This window comes from Amblyomma americanum, chromosome 8, assembly GCF_052857255.1.
Source record: "Amblyomma americanum isolate KBUSLIRL-KWMA chromosome 8, ASM5285725v1, whole genome shotgun sequence".
NCBI lineage: Eukaryota > Metazoa > Arthropoda > Arachnida > Ixodida > Ixodidae > Amblyomma > Amblyomma americanum.
In genome coordinates, this window is record NC_135504.1 from 141,330,039 (window position 1) to 141,353,817 (window position 23,779).

A 23,779-nucleotide genomic window follows, 5' to 3' on the forward strand; every position below is an offset into this window, starting at 1 on the left:
ACTCCGCGTTGGAGAAAAGTCCGCTCTGGAGAAACTCTACGCTGGAGAAACTCGGCGCTATAGCAACTCCGCGTTGGAGAAACTCCGCGCTGGAGAAACTCCGTGCTGCATAAAATCTGCGCTGGAGAAACTCCGGGCTGGAGAAACTCCGCGCTGGAGAAACTCCGTGCTGGACAAACTCCGCGCTGGAGAAACTCCGCGATGAAAAAATTTCGCGCTGGAGAAACTCCGCGTTTGAGAAACTCCGAACTGGAGAAACTCCGCGATGGAGAAACTCCGCGATGGAGAAACTCTGCGATGGAGACACTCCGCGCTGGAGAAACTGCGTGTTCGGGAAAATTCGCGTTGGAGAAACGGCGCGTTGGAGAAGCTCCGCGTTGGAGAAACTCCGCGCTTGAAACACACCACGCTGGAGAAACTCCGCGTTGGAGAAGGTCCGCGTTGGAGAATGTCCGCGTTGGAGAAAGTCCGCGCTGGAGAAACTCCGCGTTGGATAAACTCCGCGCTGGAGAAACTCCGCGTTGGAGAAAGTCCGCGTCAGAGAAGGTCCGCGTTAGAGAAACTCCGCGTTGGAGATTCTCCGCGTTGGAGAAACTCCGCACTTGAAACACACCGCGCTGGAGAAACTCCGCGTTGGAGAAGGTCCGCGTTGGAGAATGTCCGCGTTGGAGAAAGTCCGCGCTGGAGAAACTCCGCGTTGGATAAACTCCGCGCTGGAGAAACTCCGCGTTGGAGAAAGTCCGCGTCGGAGAAGGTCCGCGTTGGAGAAACTCCGCGTTGGAGAAACTCCGTGTTGTAGAAACTCCGCTTTGGAGGAACTTCGCGTTGAAGAAACGGCGCGTTGGAGATTCTCCGCGTTGGAGAAACTCCGCACTTGAAACACACCGCGCTGGAGAAACTCCGCGTTGGAGAAAGTCCGCGTTTGAGAAGGTCCGCGTTGGAGAAAGTCCGCGTTGGAGAAAGTCCGCGTTGGAGAAACTCCGCGTTGAAGAAAGTCCGCGTTGGAGAAAGTCCGCGCTGGAGAAACTCCGCGTTGTATAAACTCCGCGATGAAGAAAGTCCGCGACGGACAAACTCCGCGCTGGAGAAACTCCGTGTTGGGGAAACTTCGCGTTGGAGAAACGGTGCGTTGGAGAAGCTCAGCGTTGGAGAAACTCCGCGCTTGAAACACACCGCGCTGGAGAAACTCCGCGTTGGAGAAAGTCCGCGTTGGAGAAGGTCCGCGTTGGAGAAAGTCCGCGCTGGAGAAACTCCGCGTTGTATAAACTCCGCGCTGGAGAAACTCCGCGATGGAGAACCTCCGCGACGGACAAACTCCGCGATGGAGAAACTCCACGTTGGAGAAAAGTCCGCTCTGGAGAAACTCTACGCTGAAGAAACTCCGCGCTAGAGCAACTCTGCGTTCGAGAAACTCCGCGCTGGAGAAACTCCGTGCTGCATAAAATCTGCGCTTCAGAAACTCCGGGCTGGAGAAACTCCGTGTTGGAGAAACTCCGCGCTGGAGAAACTTCGCGTTGGAGAAACTGCGCGTTGGAGAAACTCCGCGTTGGAGAAACTCCGCGTTTGAGAAAGTCCGCGTTGGAGAAAGTCCGCGTTGGAGAGTGTCCGCGATGGAGAAACTCCGCGCTGGAGAAACTCCGTGGTGGGGAAACTTCGCGTAGGAGAAACGGCGCGTTGGAGAAGCTCCGCGTTGGAGAAACACCGCGCTTGAAACACACCGCGCTGGAGAAACTCCGCGTTGGAGAAAGTCCGCGTTGGAGAAGGTCCGCGTTGGAGAAAGTCCGCGTTGGAGAAAGTCCGCGCTGGAGAAACTCCGCGTTGAATAAACTCCGCGGTGGAGAAACTCCGCAATGAAGAAAGTCCGCAACGAACAAACTCCGAACTGGAGAAACTCCGCGATGGAGAAACTCCGCGATGGAGAAACTCTGCGATGGAGACACTCCGCGCTGGAGAAACTGCGTGTTCGGGAAAATTCGCGTTGGAGAAACGGCGCGTTGGAGAAGCTCCGCGTTGGAGAAACTCCGCGCTTGAAACACACCACGCTGGAGAAACTCCGCGTTGGAGAAGGTCCGCGTTGGAGAATGTCCGCGTTGGAGAAAGTCCGCGCTGGAGAAACTCCGCGTTGGATAAACTCCGCGCTGGAGAAACTCCGCGTTGGAGAAAGTCCGCGTCGGAGAAGGTCCGCGTTAGAGAAACTCCGCGTTGGAGAAACTCCGTGTTGTAGAAACTCCGCTTTGGAGAAACTTCGCGTTGAAGAACCGGCGCGTTGGAGATTCTACGCGTTGGAGAAACTCCGCACTTGAAACACACCGCGCTGGAGAAACTCCGCGTTGGAGAAGGTCCGCGTTGGAGAATGTCCGCGTTGGAGAAAGTCCGCGCTGGAGAAACTCCGCGTTGGATAAACTCCGCGCTGGAGAAACTCCGCGTTGGAGAAAGTCCGCGTCGGAGAAGGTCCGCGTTGGAGAAACTCCGCGTTGGAGAAACTCCGTGTTGTAGAAACTCCGCTTTGGAGGAACTTCGCGTTGAAGAAACGGCGCGTTGGAGATTCTCCGCGTTGGAGAAACTCCGCACTTGAAACACACCGCGCTGGAGAAACTCCGCGTTGGAGAAAGTCCGCGTTTGAGAAGGTCCGCGTTGGAGAAAGTCCGCGTTGGAGAAAGTCCGCGTTGGAGAAACTCCGCGTTGAAGAAAGTCCGCGTTGGAGAAAGTCCGCGCTGGAGAAACTCCGCGTTGTATAAACTCCGCGATGAAGAAAGTCCGCGACGGACAAACTCCGCGCTGGAGAAACTCCGTGTTGGGGAAACTTCGCGTTGGAGAAACGGTGCGTTGGAGAAGCTCAGCGTTGGAGAAACTCCGCGCTTGAAACACACCGCGCTGGAGAAACTCCGCGTTGGAGAAAGTCCGCGTTGGAGAAGGTCCGCGTTGGAGAAAGTCCGCGCTGGAGAAACTCCGCGTTGTATAAACTCCGCGCTGGAGAAACTCCGCGATGGAGAACCTCCGCGACGGACAAACTCCGCGATGGAGAAACTCCACGTTGGAGAAAAGTCCGCTCTGGAGAAACTCTACGCTGAAGAAACTCCGCGCTAGAGCAACTCTGCGTTCGAGAAACTCCGCGCTGGAGAAACTCCGTGCTGCATAAAATCTGCGCTTCAGAAACTCCGGGCTGGAGAAACTCCGTGTTGGAGAAACTCCGCGCTGGAGAAACTTCGCGTTGGAGAAACTGCGCGTTGGAGAAACTCCGCGTTGGAGAAACTCCGCGTTGGAGAAACTCCGCGTTTGAGAAAGTCCGCGTTGGAGAAAGTCCGCGTTGGAGAGTGTCCGCGATGGAGAAACTCCGCGCTGGAGAAACTCCGTGGTGGGGAAACTTCGCGTAGGAGAAACGGCGCGTTGGAGAAGCTCCGCGTTGGAGAAACACCGCGCTTGAAACACACCGCGCTGGAGAAACTCCGCGTTGGAGAAAGTCCGCGTTGGAGAAGGTCCGCGTTGGAGAAAGTCCGCGTTGGAGAAAGTCCGCGCTGGAGAAACTCCGCGTTGAATAAACTCCGCGGTGGAGAAACTCCGCAATGAAGAAAGTCCGCAACGAACAAACTCCGCTATGGAGAAACTCCGCGTTGGAGAAAAGTCCGCTCTGGAGAAACTCTACGCTGGAGAAACTCGGCGCTATAGCAACTCCGCGTTGGAGAAACTCCGCGCTGGAGAAACTCCGTGCTGCATAAAATCTGCGCTGGAGAAACTCCGGGCTGGAGAAACTCCGCGCTGGAGAAACTCCGTGCTGGACAAACTCCGCGCTGGAGAAACTCCGCGATGAAAAAATTTCGCGCTGGAGAAACTCCGCGTTTGAGAAACTCCGAACTGGAGAAACTCCGCGATGGAGAAACTCCGCGCTGGAGAAACTCCGCGATGGAGACACTCCGCGCTGGAGAAACTGCGTGTTCGGGAAAATTCGCGTTGGAGAAACGGCGCGTTGGAGAAGCTCCGCGTTGGAGAAACTCCGCGCTTGAAACACACCGCGCTGGAGACACTCCGCGTTGGAGAAGGTCCGCGTTGGAGAATGTCCGCGTTGGAGAAAGTCCGCGCTGGAGAAACTCCGCGTTGGATAAACTCCGCGCTGGAGAAACTCCGCGTTGGAGAAAGTCCGCGTCGGAGAAGGTCCGCGTTGGAGAAACTCCGCGTTGGAGAAACTCCGTGTTGTAGAAACTCCGCTTTGGAGGAACTTCGCGTTGAAGAAACGGCGCGTTGGAGATTCTCCCCGTTGGAGAAACTCCGCACTTGAAACACACCGCGCTGGAGAAACTCCGCGTTGGAGAAAGTCCGCGTTTGAGAAGGTCCGCGTTGGAGAAAGTCCGCGTTGGAGAAAGTCCGCGTTGGAGAAACTCCGCGTTGAAGAAAGTCCGCGTTGGAGAAAGTCCGCGCTGGAGAAACTCCGCGTTGTATAAACTCCGCGATGAAGAAAGTCCGCGACGGACAAACTCCGCGCTGGAGAAACTCCGTGTTGGGGAAACTTCGCGTTGGAGAAACGGTGCGTTGGAGAAGCTCAGCGTTGGAGAAACTCCGCGCTTGAAACACACCGCGCTGGAGAAACTCCGCGTTGGAGAAAGTCCGCGTTGGAGAAGGTCCGCGTTGGAGAAAGTCCGCGCTGGAGAAACTCCGCGTTGTATAAACTCCGCGCTGGAGAAACTCCGCGATGGAGAACCTCCGCGACGGACAAACTCCGCTATGGAGAAACTCCGCGTTGGAGAAAAGTCCGCTCTGGAGAAACTCTACGCTGGAGAAACTCGGCGCTATAGCAACTCCGCGTTGGAGAAACTCCGCGCTGGAGAAACTCCGTGCTGCATAAAATCTGCGCTGGAGAAACTCCGGGCTGGAGAAACTCCGCGCTGGAGAAACTCCGTGCTGGACAAACTCCGCGCTGGAGAAACTGCGCGTTGGAGAAACTCCGCGTTGGAGAAACTCCGCGTTGGAGAAACTCCGCGTTTGAGAAAGTCCACGTTGGAGAAAGTCCGCGTTGGAGAGTGTCCGCGATGGAGAAACTCCGCGCTGGAGAAAATCCGTGGTGGGGAAACTTCGCGTAGGAGAAACGGCGCGTTGGAGAAGCTCCGCGTTGGAGAAACACAGCGCTTGAAACACACCGCGCTGGAGAAACTCCGCGTTGGAGAAAGTCCGCGTTGGAGAAGGTCCGCGTTGGAGAAAGTCCGCGCTGGAGAAACTCCGCGTTGTATAAACTCCGCGGTGGAGAAACTCCGCGATGAAGAAAGTCCGCAACGAACAAACTCCGCGTTGGAGAAACTCCGCGCTGGAGAAACTCCGTGCTGCATAAAATCTGCGCTGGAGAAACTCCGGGCTGGAGAAACTCCGGGCTGGAGAAACTCCGCGCTGGAGAAACTCCGTGCTGGACAAACTCCGCGCTGGAGAAACTCCGTGTTGGAGAAACTCCGCGCTGGAGAAACTTCGCGTTGGAGAAACTGCGCGTTGGAGAAACTCCGCGTTGGAGAAAGTCCGCGTTGGAGAGAGTCCGCGATGAAAAAATTTCGCGCTGGAGAAACTCCGCGTTTGAGAAACTCCGAACTGGAGAAACTCCGCGATGGAGAAACTCCGCGATGGAGACACTCCGCGCTGGAGAAACTGCGTGTTCGGGAAAATTCGCGTTGGAGAAACGGCGCGTTGGAGAAGCTCCGCGTTGGAGAAACTCCGCGCTTGAAACACACCGCGCTGGAGAAACTCCGCGTTGGAGAAGGTCCGCGTTGGAGAATGTCCGCGTTGGAGAAAGTCCGCGCTGGAGAAACTCCGCGTTGGATAAACTCCGCGCTGGAGAAACTCCGCGTTGGAGAAAGTCCGCGTCGGAGAAGGTCCGCGTTGGAGAAACTCCGCGTTGGAGAAACTTCGCGTTGAAGAAACGGCGCGTTGGAGATTCTCCGCGTTGGAGAAACTCCGCACTTGAAACACACCGCGCTGGAGAAACTCCGCGTTGGAGAAAGTCCGCGTTTGAGAAGGTCCGCGTTGGAGAAAGTCCGCGTTGGAGAAAGTCCGCGTTGGAGATACTCCGAACTCTAGAAACACCGCGATGGAGACACTCCGCGCTGGAGAAACTCCGCGTTGGAGAAAGTTCGCTATGGAGAAGATCCGCGTTGGAGAAAGTCCGCGTTGGAGAAAGTCCGCGTTGGAGAAACTCCGCGTTGAAGAAAGTCCGCGTTGGAGAAAGTCCGCGCTGGAGAAACTCCGCGTTGTATAAACTCCGCGATGAAGAAAGTCCGCGACGGACAAACTCCGCGATGGAGAAACTCCGCGTTGGAGAAAAGACCGCTCTGGAGAAACTCTACACTGGAGAAACTCCGCGCTGTAGCAACTCCGCGTTGGAGCAACTCCGCGCTGGAGAAACTCTGTGCTGGACAAACTCCGCGCTGGAGAAACTCCGTGTTGGAGAAACTCCGCGCTGGAGAAACTTCGCGTTGGAGAAACTGCGCGTTGGAGAAACTTCGCTTTGAAGAAACGGCGCGTTGGAGAAACTCCGCGTCGGAGAAGGTCCGCGTTGGAGAAAGTCCGCGTTGGAGAAAATCCGTGATGTAGAAACTCCGCCTTGGAGAAACTTCGCGTTGAAGAAACGGAGCGTTGGAGATACTCCGCGTTGGAGAAACTACGCGCTTGAAACACAGCGCGCTGGAGAAACTCCGCGTTGGAGAAGGTCCGCGTTGGAGAATGTCCGCGTTGGAGAAAGTCCGCGCTGGAGAAACTCCGCGTTGGATAAACTCCGCGCTGGAGAAACTCCGCGTTGGAGAAAGTCCGCGTCGGAGAAGGTCCACGTTAGAGAAACTCCGCGTTGGAGAAACTCCGTGTTGTAGAAACTCCGCTTTGGAGAAACTTCGCGTTGAAGAACCGGCGCGTTGGAGATTCTCCGCGTTGGAGAAACTCCGCACTTGAAACACACCGCGCTGGAGAAACTCCGCGTTGGAGAAGGTCCGCGTTGGAGAATGTCCGCGTTGGAGAAAGTCCGCGCTGGAGAAACTCCGCGTTGGATAAACTCCGCGCTGGAGAAACTCCGCGTTGGAGAAAGTCCGCGTCGGAGAAGGTCCGCGTTGGAGAAACTCCGCGTTGGAGAAACTCCGTGTTGTAGAAACTCCGCTTTGGAGGAACTTCGCGTTGAAGAAACGGCGCGTTGGAGATTCTCCGCGTTGGAGAAACTCCGCACTTGAAACACACCGCGCTGGAGAAACTCCGCGTTGGAGAAAGTCCGCGTTTGAGAAGGTCCGCGTTGGAGAAAGTCCGCGTTGGAGAAAGTCCGCGTTGGAGAAACTCCGCGTTGAAGAAAGTCCGCGTTGGAGAAAGTCCGCGCTGGAAAAACTCCGCGTTGTATAAACTCCGCGATGAAGAAAGTCCGCGACGGACAAACTCCGCGCTGGAGAAACTCCGTGTAGGGGAAACTTCGCGTTGGAGAAACGGTGCGTTGGAGAAGCTCAGCGTTGGAGAAACTCCGCGCTTGAAACACACCGCGCTGGAGAAACTCCGGGTTGGAGAAAGTCCGCGTTGGAGAAGGTCCGCGTTGGAGAAAGTCCGCGCTAGAGAAACTCCGCGTTGTATAAACTCCGCGCTGGAGAAACTCCGCGATGGAGAACCTCCGCGACGGACAAACTCCGCGATGGAGAAACTCCACGTTGGAGAAAAGTCCGCTCTGGAGAAACTCTACGCTGAAGAAACTCCGCGCTAGAGCAACTCTGCGTTCGAGAAACTCCGCGCTGGAGAAACTCCGTGCAGCATAAAATCTGCGCTTCAGAAACTCCGGGCTGGAGAAACTTCGTGTTGGAGAAACTCCGCGCTGGAGAAACTTCGCGTTGGAGAAACTGCGCGTTGGAGAAACTCCGCGTTGGAGAAACTCCGCGTTGGAGAAACTCCGCGTTTGAGAAAGTCCGCGTTGGAGAAAGTCCGCGTTGGAGAGTGTCCGCGATGGAGAAACTCCGCGCTGGAGAAACTCCGTGGTGGGGAAACTTCGCGTAGGAGAAACGGCGCGTTGGAGAAGCTCCGCGTTGGAGAAACACCGCGCTTGAAACACACCGCGCTGGAGAAACTCCGCGTTGGAGAAAGTCCGCGTTGGAGAAGGTCCGCGTTGGAGAAAGTCCGCGTTGGAGAAAGTCCGCGCTGGAGAAACTCCGCGTTGAATAAACTCCGCGGTGGAGAAACTCCGCGATGAAGAAAGTCCGCAACGAACAAACTCCGCTATGGAGAAACTCCACGTTGGAGAAAAGTCCGCTCTGGAGAAACTCTACGCTGGAGAAACTCGGCGCTATAGCAACTCCGCGTTGGAGAAACTCCGCGCTGGAGAAACTCCGTGCTGCATAAAATCTGCGCTGGAGAAACTCCGGGCTGGAGAAACTCCGCGCTGGAGAAACTCCGTGCTGGACAAACTCCGCGCTGGAGAAACTCCGCGATGAAAAAATTTCGCGCTGGAGAAACTCCGCGTTTGAGAAACTCCGAACTGGAGAAACTCCGCGATGGAGAAACTCCGCGCTGGAGAAACTCCGCGATGGAGACACTCCGCGCTGGAGAAACTGCGTGTTCGGGAAAATTCGCGTTGGAGAAACGGCGCGTTGGAGAAGCTCCGCGTTGGAGAAACTCCGCGCTTGAAACACACCGCGCTGGAGAAACTCCGCGTTGGAGAAGGTCCGCGTTGGAGAATGTCCGCGTTGGAGAAAGTCCGCGCTGGAGAAACTCCGCGTTGGATAAACTCCGCGCTGGAGAAACTCCGCGTTGGAGAAAGTCCGCGTCGGAGAAGGTCCGCGTTGGAGAAACTCCGCGTTGGAGAAACTCCGTGTTGTAGAAACTCCGCTTTGGAGGAACTTCGCGTTGAAGAAACGGCGCGTTGGAGATTCTCCGCGTTGGAGAAACTCCGCACTTGAAACACACCGCGCTGGAGAAACTCCGCGTTGGAGAAAGTCCGCGTTTGAGAAGGTCCGCGCTGGAGAAACTCCGTGTTGGAGAAACTCCGCGCTGGAGAAACTTCGCGTTGGAGAAACTGCGCGTTGGAGAAACTTCGCTTTCAAGAAACGGCGCGTTGGAGAAACTCCGCGTCGGAGAAGGTCCGCGTTGGAGAAAGTCCGCGTTGGAGAAAATCCGTGATGTAGAAACTCCGCCTTGGAGAAACTTCGCGTTGAAGAAACGGAGCGTTGGAGATACTCCGCGTTGGAGAAACTACGCGCTTGAAACACAGCGCGCTGGAGAAACTCCGCGTTGGAGAAGGTCCGCGTTGGAGAATGTCCGCGTTGGAGAAAGTCCGCGCTGGAGAAACTCCGCGTTGGATAAACTCCGCGCTGGAGAAACTCCGCGTTGGAGAAAGTCCGCGTCGGAGAAGGTCCGCGTTAGAGAAACTCCGCGTTGGAGAAACTCCGTGTTGTAGAAACTCCGCTTTGGAGAAACTTCGCGTTGAAGAACCGGCGCGTTGGAGATTCTCCGCGTTGGAGAAACTCCGCACTTGAAACACACCGCGCTGGAGAAACTCCGCGTTGGAGAAGGTCCGCGTTGGAGAATGTCCGCGTTGGAGAAAGTCCGCGCTGGAGAAACTCCGCGTTGGATAAACTCCGCGCTGGAGAAACTCCGCGTTGGAGAAAGTCCGCGTCGGAGAAGGTCCGCGTTGGAGAAACTCCGCGTTGGAGAAACTCCGTGTTGTAGAAACTCCGCTTTGGAGGAACTTCGCGTTGAAGAAACGGCGCGTTGGAGATTCTCCGCGTTGGAGAAACTCCGCACTTGAAACACACCGCGCTGGAGAAACTCCGCGTTGGAGAAAGTCCGCGTTTGAGAAGGTCCGCGTTGGAGAAAGTCCGCGTTGGAGAAAGTCCGCGTTGGAGAAACTCCGCGTTGAAGAAAGTCCGCGTTGGAGAAAGTCCGCGCTGGAAAAACTCCGCGTTGTATAAACTCCGCGATGAAGAAAGTCCGCGACGGACGAACTCCGCGCTGGAGAAACTCCGTGTAGGGGAAACTTCGCGTTGGAGAAACGGTGCGTTGGAGAAGCTCAGCGTTGGAGAAACTCCGCGCTTGAAACACACCGCGCTGGAGAAACTCCGGGTTGGAGAAAGTCCGCGTTGGAGAAGGTCCGCGTTGGAGAAAGTCCGCGCTGGAGAAACTCCGCGTTGTATAAACTCCGCGCTGGAGAAACTCCGCGATGGAGAACCTCCGCGACGGACAAACTCCGCGATGGAGAAACTCCACGTTGGAGAAAAGTCCGCTCTGGAGAAACTCTACGCTGAAGAAACTCCGCGCTAGAGCAACTCTGCGTTCGAGAAACTCCGCGCTGGAGAAACTCCGTGCAGCATAAAATCTGCGCTTCAGAAACTCCGGGCTGGAGAAACTTCGTGTTGCAGAAACTCCGCGCTGGAGAAACTTCGCGTTGGAGAAACTGCGCGTTGGAGAAACTCCGCGTTGGAGAAACTCCGCGTTGGAGAAACTCCGCGTTTGAGAAAGTCCGCGTTGGAGAGTGTCCCCGATGGAGAAACTCCGCGCTGGAGAAACTCCGTGGTGGGGAAACTTCGCGTAGGAGAAACGGCGCGTTGGAGAAGCTCCGCGTTGGAGAAACACCGCGCTTGAAACACACCGCGCTGGAGAAACTCCGCGTTGGAGAAAGTCCGCGTTGGAGAAGGTCCGCGTTGGAGAAAGTCCGCGTTGGAGAAAGTCCGCGCTGGAGAAACTCCGCGTTGAATAAACTCCGCGGTGGAGAAACTCCGCGATGAAGAAAGTCCGCAACGAACAAACTCCGCTATGGAGAAACTCCGCGTTGGAGAAAAGTCCGCTCTGGAGAAACTCTACGCTGGAGAAACTCGGCGCTATAGCAACTCCGCGTTGGAGAAACTCCGCGCTGGAGAAACTCCGTGCTGCATAAAATCTGCGCTGGAGAAACTCCGGGCTGGAGAAACTCCGCGCTGGAGAAACTCCGTGCTGGACAAACTCCGCGCTGGAGAAACTCCGCGATGAAAAAATTTCGCGCTGGAGAAACTCCGCGTTTGAGAAACTCCGAACTGGAGAAACTCCGCGATGGAGAAACTCCGCGCTGGAGAAACTCCGCGATGGAGACACTCCGCGCTGGAGAAACTGCGTGTTCGGGAAAATTCGCGTTGGAGAAACGGCGCGTTGGAGAAGCTCCGCGTTGGAGAAACTCCGCGCTTGAAACACACCGCGCTGGAGAAACTCCGCGTTGGAGAAGGTCCGCGTTGGAGAATGTCCGCGTTGGAGAAAGTCCGCGCTGGAGAAACTCCGCGTTGGAGAAAGTCCGCGCTGGAGAAACTCCGCGTTGGATAAACTCCGCGCTGGAGAAACTCCGCGTTGGAGAAAGTCCGCGTCGGAGAAGGTCCGCGTTGGAGAAACTCCGCGTTGGAGAAACTCCGTGTTGTAGAAACTCCGCTTTGGAGGAACTTCGCGTTGAAGAAACGGCGCGTTGGAGATTCTCCGCGTTGGAGAAACTCCGCACTTGAAACACACCGCGCTGGAGAAACTCCGCGTTGGAGAAAGTCCGCGTTTGAGAAGGTCCGCGCTGGAGAAACTCCGTGTTGGAGAAACTCCGCGCTGGAGAAACTTCGCGTTGGAGAAACTGCGCGTTGGAGAAACTTCGCTTTCAAGAAACGGCGCGTTGGAGAAACTCCGCGTCGGAGAAGGTCCGCGTTGGAGAAAGTCCGCGTTGGAGAAAATCCGTGATGTAGAAACTCCGCCTTGGAGAAACTTCGCGTTGAAGAAACGGAGCGTTGGAGATACTCCGCGTTGGAGAAACTACGCGCTTGAAACACAGCGCGCTGGAGAAACTCCGCGTTGGAGAAGGTCCGCGTTGGAGAATGTCCGCGTTGGAGAAAGTCCGCGCTGGAGAAACTCCGCGTTGGATAAACTCCGCGCTGGAGAAACTCCGCGTTGGAGAAAGTCCGCGTCGGAGAAGGTCCGCGTTAGAGAAACTCCGCGTTGGAGAAACTCCGTGTTGTAGAAACTCCGCTTTGGAGAAACTTCGCGTTGAAGAACCGGCGCGTTGGAGATTCTCCGCGTTGGAGAAACTCCGCACTTGAAACACACCGCGCTGGAGAAACTCCGCGTTGGAGAAGGTCCGCGTTGGAGAATGTCCGCGTTGGAGAAAGTCCGCGCTGGAGAAACTCCGCGTTGGATAAACTCCGCGCTGGAGAAACTCCGCGTTGGAGAAAGTCCGCGTCGGAGAAGGTCCGCGTTGGAGAAACTCCGCGTTGGAGAAACTCCGTGTTGTAGAAACTCCGCTTTGGAGGAACTTCGCGTTGAAGAAACGGCGCGTTGGAGATTCTCCGCGTTGGAGAAACTCCGCACTTGAAACACACCGCGCTGGAGAAACTCCGCGTTGGAGAAAGTCCGCGTTTGAGAAGGTCCGCGTTGGAGAAAGTCCGCGTTGGAGAAAGTCCGCGTTGGAGAAACTCCGCGTTGAAGAAAGTCCGCGTTGGAGAAAGTCCGCGCTGGAAAAACTCCGCGTTGTATAAACTCCGCGATGAAGAAAGTCCGCGACGGACGAACTCCGCGCTGGAGAAACTCCGTGTAGGGGAAACTTCGCGTTGGAGAAACGGTGCGTTGGAGAAGCTCAGCGTTGGAGAAACTCCGCGCTTGAAACACACCGCGCTGGAGAAACTCCGGGTTGGAGAAAGTCCGCGTTGGAGAAGGTCCGCGTTGGAGAAAGTCCGCGCTGGAGAAACTCCGCGTTGTATAAACTCCGCGCTGGAGAAACTCCGCGATGGAGAACCTCCGCGACGGACAAACTCCGCGATGGAGAAACTCCACGTTGGAGAAAAGTCCGCTCTGGAGAAACTCTACGCTGAAGAAACTCCGCGCTAGAGCAACTCTGCGTTCGAGAAACTCCGCGCTGGAGAAACTCCGTGCAGCATAAAATCTGCGCTTCAGAAACTCCGGGCTGGAGAAACTTCGTGTTGGAGAAACTCCGCGCTGGAGAAACTTCGCGTTGGAGAAACTGCGCGTTGGAGAAACTCCGCGTTGGAGAAACTCCGCGTTGGAGAAACTCCGCGTTTGAGAAAGTCCGCGTTGGAGAAAGTCCGCGTTGGAGAGTGTCCGCGATGGAGAAACTCCGCGCTGGAGAAACTCCGTGGTGGGGAAACTTCGCGTAGGAGAAACGGCGCGTTGGAGAAGCTCCGCGTTGGAGAAACACCGCGCTTGAAACACACCGCGCTGGAGAAACTCCGCGTTGGAGAAAGTCCGCGTTGGAGAAGGTCCGCGTTGGAGAAAGTCCGCGTTGGAGAAAGTCCGCGCTGGAGAAACTCCGCGTTGAATAAACTCCGCGGTGGAGAAACTCCGCGATGAAGAAAGTCCGCAACGAACAAACTCCGCTATGGAGAAACTCCGCGTTGGAGAAAAGTCCGCTCTGGAGAAACTCTACGCTGGAGAAACTCGGCGCTATAGCAACTCCGCGTTGGAGAAACTCCGCGCTGGAGAAACTCCGTGCTGCATAAAATCTGCGCTGGAGAAACTCCGGGGTGGAGAAACTCCGCGCTTGAGAAACTCCGTGCTGGACAAACTCCGCGCTGGAGAAACTCCGCGATGAAAAAATTTCGCGCTGGAGAAACTCCGCGTTTGAGAAACTCCGAACTGGAGAAACTCCGCGATGGAGAAACTCCGCGCTGGAGAAACTCCGCGATGGAGACACTCCGCGCTGGAGAAACTGCGTGTTCGGGAAAATTCGCGTTGGAGAAACGGCGCGTTGGAGAAGCTCCGCGTTGGAGAAACTCCGCGCTTGAAACACACCGCGCTGGAGAAACTCCGCGTTGGAGAAGGTCCGCGTTGGAGAATGTCCGCGTTGGAGAAAGTCCGCGCTGGAGAAACTCCGCGTTGGAGAAAGTCCGCGTCGGAGAAGGTCCGCGTTGGAGAAACTCCGCGTTGGAGAAACTCCGTGTTGTAGAAACTTCGCTTTGGAGGAACTTCGCGTTGAAGAAACGGCGCGTTGGAGATTCTCCGCGTTGGAGAAACTCCGCACTTGAAACACACCGCGCTGGAGAAACTCCGCGTTGGAGAAAGTCCGCGTTTGAGAAGGTCCGCGTTGGAGAAAGTCCGCGTTGGAGAAAGTCCGCGTTGGAGAAACTCCGCGTTGAAGAAAGTCCGCGTTGGAGAAAGTCCGCGCTGGAGAAACTCCGCGTTGTATAAACTCCGCGATGAAGAAAGTCCGCGACGGACAAACTCCGCGCTGGAGAAACTCCGTGTTGGGGAAACTTCGCGTTGGAGAAACGGTGCGTTGGAGAAGCTCAGCGTTGGAGAAACTCCGCGCTTGAAACACACCGCGCTGGAGAAACTCCGCGTTGGAGAAAGTCCGCGTTGGAGAAGGTCCGCGTTGGAGAAAGTCCGCGCTGGAGAAACTCCGCGTTGTATAAACTCCGCGCTGGAGAATCTCCGCGATGGAGAACCTCCGCGACGGACAAACTCCGCGATGGAGAAACTCCACGTTGGAGAAAAGTCCGCTCTGGAGAAACTCTACGCTGAAGAAACTCCGCGCTAGAGCAACTCTGCGTTCGAGAAACTCCGCGCTGGAGAAACTCCGTGCTGCATAAAATCTGCGCTTCAGAAACTCCGGGCTGGAGAAACTCCGTGTTGGAGAAACTCCGCGCTGGAGAAACTTCGCGTTGGAGAAACTGCGCGTTGGAGAAACTCCGCGTTGGAGAAACTCCGCGTTTGAGAAAGTCCACGTTGGAGAAAGTCCGCGTTGGAGAGTGTCCGCGATGGAGAAACTCCGCGCTGGAGAAAATCCGTGGTGGGGAAACTTCGCGTAGGAGAAACGGCGCGTTGGAGAAGCTCCGCGTTGGAGAAACACCGCGCTTGAAACACACCGCGCTGGAGAAACTCCTCGTTGGAGAAAGTCCGCGTTGGAGAAGGTCCGCGTTGGAGGGAGAAAGTCCGCGCTGGAGAAACTACGCGTTGTATAAACTCCGCGCTGGAGAAACTCCGCGATGGAGAACCTCCGCGACGGACAAACTCCGCGATGGAGAAACTCCACGTTGGAGAAAAGTCCGCTCTGGAGAAACTCTACGCTGAAGAAACTCCGCGCTAGAGCAACTCCGCGTTCGAGAAACTCCGCGCTGGAGAAACTCCGTGCTGCATAAAATCTGCGCTTGAGAAACTCCGGGCTGGAGAAACTCCGCGCTGGAGAAACTCCGTGGTGGGGAAACTTCGCGTAGGAGAAACGGCGCGTTGGAGAAGCTCCGCTTTGGAAAAACACCGCGCTCGAAACACACCGCGCTGGAGAAACTCCGCGTTGGAGAAAGTCCGTGTTGGAGAAGGTCCGCGTTGGAGAAAGTCCGCGTTGGAGAAAGTCCGCGCTGGAGAAACTCCGCGTTGTATAAACTCCGCGGTGGAGAAACTCCGCGATGAAGAAAGTCCGCAACGAACAAACTCCGCGATGGAGAAACTCCGCGTTGGAGAAAAGTCCGCTCTGGAGAAACTCTACGCTGGAGAAACTCCGCGCTATAGCAACTCCGCGTTGGAGAAACTCCGCGCTGGAGAAACTCCGTGCTGCATAAAATCTGTGCTGGAGAAACTCCGGGCTGGAGAAACTCCGCGCTGTCGAAACTCCGTGCTGGACAAACTCCGCGCTGGAGAAACTCCGTGTTGGAGAAACTCCGCGCTGGAGAAACTTCGCGTTGGAGAAACTGCGCGTTGGAGAAACTCCGCGTTGGAGAAACTCCGCGTTGGAGAAAGTCCGCGTTGGAGAGAGTCCGCGATGAAAAAATTTCGCGCTGGAGAAACTCCGCGTTTGAGAAACTCCGAACTGGAGAAACTCCGCGATGGAGAAACTCCGCGCTGGAGAAACTCCGCGATGGAGACACTCCGCGCTGGCGATACTGCGTGTTCGGGAAAATTCGCGTTGGAGAAACGGCGCGTTGGAGAAGCTCCGCGTTGGAGAAACTCCGCGCTTGAAACACCGCGCTGGAGAAACTCCGCGTTGGAGAAGGTCCGCGTTGGAGAATGTCCGCGTTGGAGAAAGTCCGCGCTGGAGAAACTCCGCGTTGGATAAACTCCGCGCTGGAGAAACTCCGCGTTGGAGAAAGTCCGCGTCGGAGAAGGTCCGCGTTGGAGAAACTCCGCGTTGGAGAAACTCCGTGTTGTAGAAACTCCGCTTTGGAGAAACTTCGCGTTGAAGAAACGGCGCGTTGGAGATTCTCCGCGTTGGAGAAACTCCGCACTTGAAACACACCGCGCTGGAGAAACTCCGCGTTGGAGAAAGTCCGCGTTTGAGAAGGTCCGCGTTGGAGAAAGTCCGCGTTGGAGAAAGTCCGCGTTGGAGAAACTCCGCGTTGAAGAAAGTCCGCGTTGGAGAAAGTCCGCGCTGGAGAAACTCCGCGTTGTATAAACTCCGCGATGAAGAAAGTCCGCGGCGGACAAACTCCGCGCTGGAGAAACTCCGTGTTGGGGAAACTTCGCGTTGGAGAAACGGTGCGTTGGAGAAGCTCCGCGTTGGAGAAACTCCGCGCTTGAAACACACCGCGCTGGAGAAACTCCGCGTTGGAGAAAGTCCGCGTTGGAGAAAGTCCGCGCTGGAGAAACTCCGCGTTGTATAAACTCCGCGCTGGAGAAACTCCGCGATGAAGAAAGTCCGCGACGGACAAACTCCGCGATGGAGAAACTCCGCGTTGGAGAAAAGTCCGCTCTGGAGAAACTCTACGCTGGAGAAACTCCGCGCTGGAGCAACTCCGCGTTGGAGAAACTCCGCGCTGGAGAAACTCCGTGCTGCATAAAATCTGCGCTGGAGAAACTCCGGGCAGGAGAAACTCCGCGCTGGAGAAACTCCGTGCTGGACAAACTCCGCGCTGGAGAAACTTCGCGTTGGAGAAACTGCGCGTTGGAGAAACTCCGCGTTGGAGAAATTCCGCGTTGGAGAAAGTCCGCGTTGGAGAAATTCCGCGTTGGAGAGAGTCTGCGATGGAGAAATTCCGCGCTGGAGAAACTCCGCGTTTGAGAAACTCCGAACTCTAGAAACTCCGCGATGGAGACACTCCGCGCTGGAGAAACTCCGCGTTGGAGAAAGTCCGCGTCGGAGAAGGTCCGCGGTGGAGAAAGTCCGCGTTGGAGAAACTTCGCATTGAAGAAACGGCGCGTCGGAGATTCTCCGCGTTGGAGAAACTCCGCACTTGAAACACACCGCGCTGGAGAAACTCCGCGTTGGAGAAAGTCCGCGTTTGAGAAACTCCGAACTGGAGAAGCTCCGCGCTCGAGATACTCCGCGGTGGAGAAACTCCGCGCTGGAGAAACTCCGTGTTGGAAAAACTCTGTGTTGGAGGAATTCCGCCTTGGAGAAACTTCGGTTTGAAGAAACGGCGCGTTGGAGAAACTCCGCGTTAGAGAAACTCCGCGCTTGAAACACACCGCGCTGGAGAAACTCCGCGTTAGAGAAAGTCCGCGTCGGAGAAGGTCCGCATTGGAGAAAGTCCGCGTTGGAGAAAATCCGTGTTGTAGAAGCTCCGCCTTGGAGAAACTTCGCGTTGAAGAAACGGCGCGTTGGAGAAACTCCGCGTTCGAGAAACTCCGCGCTTGAAACACACCGCGCTGGAGAAACTCCGCGTTGGAGAAAGTCCGCGTCGGAGAAGGTCCGCGTTGGAGAAACTCCGCCTTGGAGAAACTCCGTGTTGTAGAAACTCCGCTTTGGAGAAACTTCGCGTTGAAGAAACGGCACGTTGGAGATTATCCGCGTTGGAGGAACTCCGCACTTGAAACACACCGCGCTGGAGAAACTCCGCGTTGGAGAAAGTCCGCGTTGGAGAAGGTCCGCGTTGGAGAAAGTCGGCGTTGGAGAAAGTCCGCGTTGGAGAAACTCCGCGTTGAAGAAAGTCCGCGTTGGAGAAAGTCCGCGCTGGAGAAACTCCGCGTTGTATAAACTCCGCGATGAAGAAAGTCCGCGATGGACAAACTCCGCGATGGAGAAACTCCGCGTTGGAGAAAAGTCCGCTCTGGAGAAACTCTACGCTGGAGAAACTCCGCGATGGAGACACTCCGCGCTGGAGAAACTCCGCGCTGGAGAAACTCCGTGTTGGGGAAACTTCGCGTTGGAGAAACGGTGCGTTGGAGAAGCTCCGCGTTGGAGAAACTCCGCGCTTGAAACACACCACACTGGAGAAACTCCGCGTTGGAGAAAGTCCGCGTTGGAGAAGGTCCGCGTTGGAGAAACTCCGCGTTGGAGAAAGTCTGCGCTGGAGAAACTCCGCGTTGTATAAACTCCGCGCTGGAGAAACTCCGCGATGCAGAAAGTCCGCGACGGACAAACTCCGCGATGGAGAAACTCCGCGTTGGAGAAAAGTTCGCTCTGGAGAAACTCCGCGCTGGAGCAAATCCGCGTTGGAGAAACTCCGCGCTGGAGAAACTCCGTGCTGCATAAAATCTGCGCTGGAGAAACTCCGGGCTGGAGAAACTCCGCGCTGGAGAAACTCCGTGCTGGACAAACTCCGCGCTGGAGAAACTTCGCGTTGGAGAAACTGCGCGTTGGAGAAACTCCGCGTTGGAGAAATTCCGCGTTGGAGAGAGTCTGCGATGGCGAAATTCCGCGCTGGAGAAACTCCGCGTTTGAGATACTCCGAACTCTAGAAACTCCGCGATGGAGACACTCCGCGCTGGAGAAACTCCGCGTTGGAGAAAGTCCGCTTTGGAGAAGATCCGCGTTGGAGAAAGTCCGCGTTGGAGAAAGTCCGCGTTGGAGAAATTCCGCGTTGGAGAGAGTCTGCGATGGAGAAATTCCGCGCTGGAGAAACTCCGCGTTTGAGAAACTCCGAACTCTAGAAACTCCGCGATGGAGACACTCCGCGCTGGAGAAACTCCGCGTTGGAGAAAGTCCGCGTCGGAGAAGGTCCGCGGTGGAGAAAGTCCGCGTTGGAGAAACTTCGCATTGAAGAAACGGCGCGTCGGAGATTCTCCGCGTTGGAGAAACTCCGCACTTGAAACACACCGCGCTGGAGAAACTCCGCGTTGGAGAAAGTCCGCGTTTGAGAAACTCCGAACTGGAGAAGCTCCGCGCTCGAGATACTCCGCGGTGGAGAAACTCCGCGCTGGAGAAACTCCGTGTTGGAAAAACTCTGTGTTGGAGAAATTCCGCCTTGGAGAAAGTTCGCTTTGAAGAAACGGCGCGTTGGAGAAACTCCGCGTTAGAGAAACTCCGCGCTTGAAACACACCGCGCTGGAGAAACTCCGCGTTATAGAAAGTCCGCGTCGGAGAAGGTCCGCGTTGGAGAAAGTCCGCGTTGGAGAAAATCCGTGTTGTAGAAGCTCCGCCTTGGAGAAACTTCGCGTTGAAGAAACGGCGCGTTGGAGAAACTCCGCGTTCGAGAAACTCCGCGCTTGAAACACACCGCGCTGGAGAAACTCCGCGTTGGAGAAAATCCGCGTCGGAGAAGGTCCGCGTTGGAGAAACTCCGCGTTGGAGAAACTCCGTGTTATAGAAACTCCGCTTTGGAGAAACTTCGCGTTGAAGAAACGGCGCGTTGGAGATTATCCGCGTTGGAGAAACTCCGCACTTGAAACACTCCGCGTTGGAGAAAGTCCGCGTTGGAGAAAGTCCGCGTTGGAGAAAGTCCGCGTTGGAGAAAGTCCGCGCTGGAGAAACTCCGCGTTGTATAAACTCCGCGCTGGAGAAACTCCGCGATGAAGAAAGTCCGCGACGGACAAACTCCGCGATGGAGAAACTCCGCGTTGGAGAAAAGTCCGCTATGGAGAAACTCTACGCTGGAGAAACTCCGCGCTGGAGCAACTCCGCGTTGGAGAAACTCCGCGCTGGAGAAACTCCGTGCTGCATAAAATCTGCGCTGGAGAAACTCCGGGCTGGAGAAAGTCCGCGCTGGAGAAACTCCGTGCTGGACGAACTCCGCGCTGGAGAAACTTCGCGTTGGAGAAACTGCGCGTTGGAGAAACTCCGCGTTGGAGAAAGTCCGCGTTGGAGAAATTCCGCGTTGGAGAGAGTCTGCGATGGCGAAATTCCGCGCTGGAGAAACTCCGCGTTTGAGATACTCCGAACTCTAGAAACTCCGCGATGGAGACACTCCGCGCTGGAGAAACTCCGCGTTGGAGAAAGTCCGCTTTGGAGAAGATCCGCGTTGGAGAAAGTCCGCGTTGGAGAAAGTCCGCGTTGGAGAAACTCCGCGTTGAAGAAAGTCCGCGTTGGAGAAAGTCCGCGCTGGAGAAACTCCGCGTTGTATAAACTCCGCGATGAAGAAAGTCCGCGACGGAAAAACTCCGCGATGGAGAAACTCCACGTTGGAGAAAAGACCGCTCTGGAGAAACTCTACACTGGAGAAACTCCGCGCTGTAGCAACTCCGCGTTGGAGCAACTCCGCGCTGGAGAAACTCCGTGCTGGACAAACTCCGCGCTGGAGAAACTCCGTGTTGGAGAAACTCCGCGCTGGAGAAACTTCGCGTTGGAGAAACTGCGCGTTGGAGAAACTCCGCGTTGGATAAAGTCCGCGCTGGAGAAACTCCGCGTTGTATAAACTCCGCGCTGGAGAAACTCCGCGATGCAGAAAGTCCGCGACGGACAAACTCCGCGATGGAGAAACTCCGCGTTGGAGAAACTCCGAGCTGGAGAAACTCCGTGCTGCATAAAATCTGCGCTGGAGAAACTCCGGGCTGGAGAAACTCCGCGCTGGAGAAACTCCGTGCTGGACAAACTCCGCGCTGGAGAAACTTCGCGTTGGAGAAACTGCGCGTTGGAGAAACTCCGCGTTGGAGAAACTCCGTGTTGGAGAAACTCCGCGTTGGAGAAAGTCCGCGTTGGAGAAATTCCGCGTTGGAGAGAGTCTGCGATGGCGAAATTCTGCGCTGGAGAAACTCCGCGTTTGAGATACTCCGAACTCTAGAAACTCCGCGATGGAGACACTCCGCGCTGGAGAAACTCCGCGTTGGAGAAAGTCCGCTTTGGAGAAGATCCGCGTTGGAGAAAGTCCGCGTTGGAGAAAGTCGGCGTTGGAGAAATTCCGCGTTGGAGAGAGTCTGCGATGGAGAAATTCCGCGCTGGAGAAACTCCGCGTTTGAGAAACTCCGAACTCTAGAAACTCCGCGATGGAGACACTCCGCGCTGGAGAAACTCCGCGTTGGAGAAAGTCCGCGTCAGGGAAGGTCCGCGGTGGAGAAAGTCCACGTTGGAGAAACTTCGCATTGAAGAAACGGCGCGTCGGAGATTCTCCGCGTTGGAGAAACTCCGCACTTGAAACACACCGCGCTGGAGAAACTCCGCGTTGGAGAAAGTCCGCGTTTGAGAAACTCCGAACTGGAGAAGCTCCGCGCTCGAGATACTCCGCGGTGGAAAAACTCCGCGCTGGAGAAACTCCGTGTTGGAAAAACTCTGTGTTGGAGAAATTCCGCCTTGGAGAAAGTTCGCTTTGAAGAAACGGCGCGTTGGAGAAACTCCGCGTTAGAGAAACTCCGCGCTTGAAACACACCGCGCTGGAGAAACTCCGCGTTAGACAAAGTCCGCGTCGCAGAAGGTCCGCGTTGGAGAAAGTCCGCGTTGGAGAAAATCCGTGTTGTAGAAGCTCCGCCTTGGAGAAACTTCGCGTTGAAGAAACGGCGCGTTGGAGAAACTCCGCGTTCGAGAAACTCCGCGCTTGAAACACACCGCGCTGGAGAAACTCCGCGTTGGAGAAAGTCCGCGTCGGAGAAGGTCCGCTTTGGAGAAACTCCGCGTTGGAGAAACTCCGTGTTGTAGAAACTCCGCTTTGGAGAAACTTCGCGTTGAAGAAACGGCGCGTTGGAGATTATCCGCGTTGGAGAAACTCCGCACATGAAACACTCCGCGTTGGAGAAAGTCCGCGTTGGAGAAGGTCCGCGTTGGAGAAAGTCCGCGTTGGAGAAAGTCCGCGCTGGAGAAACTCCGCCTTGTATAAACTCCGCGCTGGAGAAACTCCGCGATGAAGAAAGTCCGCGACGGACAAACTCCGCGATGGAGAAACTCCGCGTTGGAGAAAAGTCCGCTCTGGAGAAACTCTACGCTGGAGAAACTCCGCGCTGGAGCAACTCCGCGTTGGAGAAACTCCGCGCTAGAGAAACTCCGTGCTGCATAAAATCTGCGCTGGAGAAACTCCGGGCTGGAGAAACTCCGCGCTGGAGAAACTCCGTGCTGGACAAACTCCGCGCTAGAGAAACTTCGCGTTGGAGAAACTGCGCGTTGGAGAAACTCCGCGTTGGAGAAAGTCCGCGTTGGAGAAATTCCGCGTTGGAGAGAGTCTGCGATGGCGAAATTCCGCGCTGGAGAAACTCCGCGTTTGAGATACTCCGAACTCTAGAAACTCCGCGATGGAGACACTCCGCGCTGGAGAAACTCCGCGTTGGAGAAAGTCCGCTTTGGAGAAGATCCGCGTTGGAGAAAGTCCGCGTTGGAGAAACTCCGCGTTGGAGAAACTCCGCGTTGAAGAAAGTCCGCGTTGGAGAAAGTCCGCGCTGGAGAAACTCCGCGTTGTATAAACTCCGCGATGAAGAAAGTCCGCGACGGACAAACTCCGCGATGGAGAAACTCCGCGTTGGAGAAAAGACCGCTCTGGAGAAACTCTACACTGGAGAAACTCCGCGCTGTAGCAACTCCGCGTTGGAGCAACTCCGCGCTGGAGAAACTCCGTGCTGGACAAACTCCGCGCTGGAGAAACTCCGTGTTGGAGAAACTCCGCGCTGGAGAAACTTCGCGTTGGAGAAACTGCGCGTTGGAGAAACTTCGCTTTGAAGAAACGGCGCGTTGGAGAAACTCCGCGTTAGAGAAACTCCGCGCTTGAAACACACCGCGCTGGAGAAACTCCGCGTTGGAGAAAGTCCGCGTCGGAGAAGGTCCGCGTTGGAGAAAGTCCGCGTTGGAGAAAATCCGTGATGTAGAAACTCCGCCTTGGAGAAACTTCGCGTTGAAGAAACGGCGCGTTGGATATACTCCGCGTTGGAGAAACTACGCGCTTGAAACACACCGCGCTGGAGAAACTCCGCGTTGGAGAAAGTCCGCGTTGGAGAAGGTCCGCGTTGGAGAAAGTCCGCGTTGGAGAAACTCCGCGTTGAAGAAAGTCCGCGTTGGAGAAAGTCCGCGCTGGAGAAACTCCGCGTTGTATAAACTCCGCGCTGGAGAAACTCCGCGATGGAGAACCTCCGCGACGGACAAACTCCGCGATGGAGAAACTCCGCGTCGGAGAAAAGTCAGCTCTGGAGAATCTCTACGCTGAAGAAACTCCGCGCTAGAGCAACTCCGCGTTCGAGAAACTCCGCGCTGGAGAAACTCCGTGCTGCATAAAATCTGCGCTGGAGAAACTCCGGGCTGGAGAAACTCCGTGTTGGAGAAACTCCGCGCTGGAGAAACTTCGCGTTGAAGAAACTGCGTGTTGGAGAAACTCCGCGTTGGAGAAAGTCCGCGTTGGAGAAAGTCCGCGTTGGAGAGTGTCCGCGATGGAGAAACTCCGCGCTGGAGAAACTCCGTGGTGGGGAAACTTCGCGTAGGAGAAACGGCGCGTTGGAGAAGCTCCGCGTTGGAGAAACACCGCGCTTGAAACACACCGCGCTGGAGAAACTCCGCGTTGGAGAAAGTCCGCGTTGGAGAAAGTCCGCGTTGGAGAAAGTCCGCGTTGGAGAAACTCCGCGTTGGATAAACTCCGCGCTGGAGAAACTCCGCGTTGGAGAAAGTCCGCGTCGGAGAAGGTCCGCGTTGGAGAAACTCCGCGTTGGAGAAACTCCGTGTTGTAGAAACTCCGCTTTGGAGAAACTTCGCGTTGAAGAAACGGCGCGTTGGAGATTCTCCGCGTTGGAGAAACTCCGCACTTGAAACACACCGCGCTGGAGAAACTCCGCGTTGGAGAAAGTCCGCGTT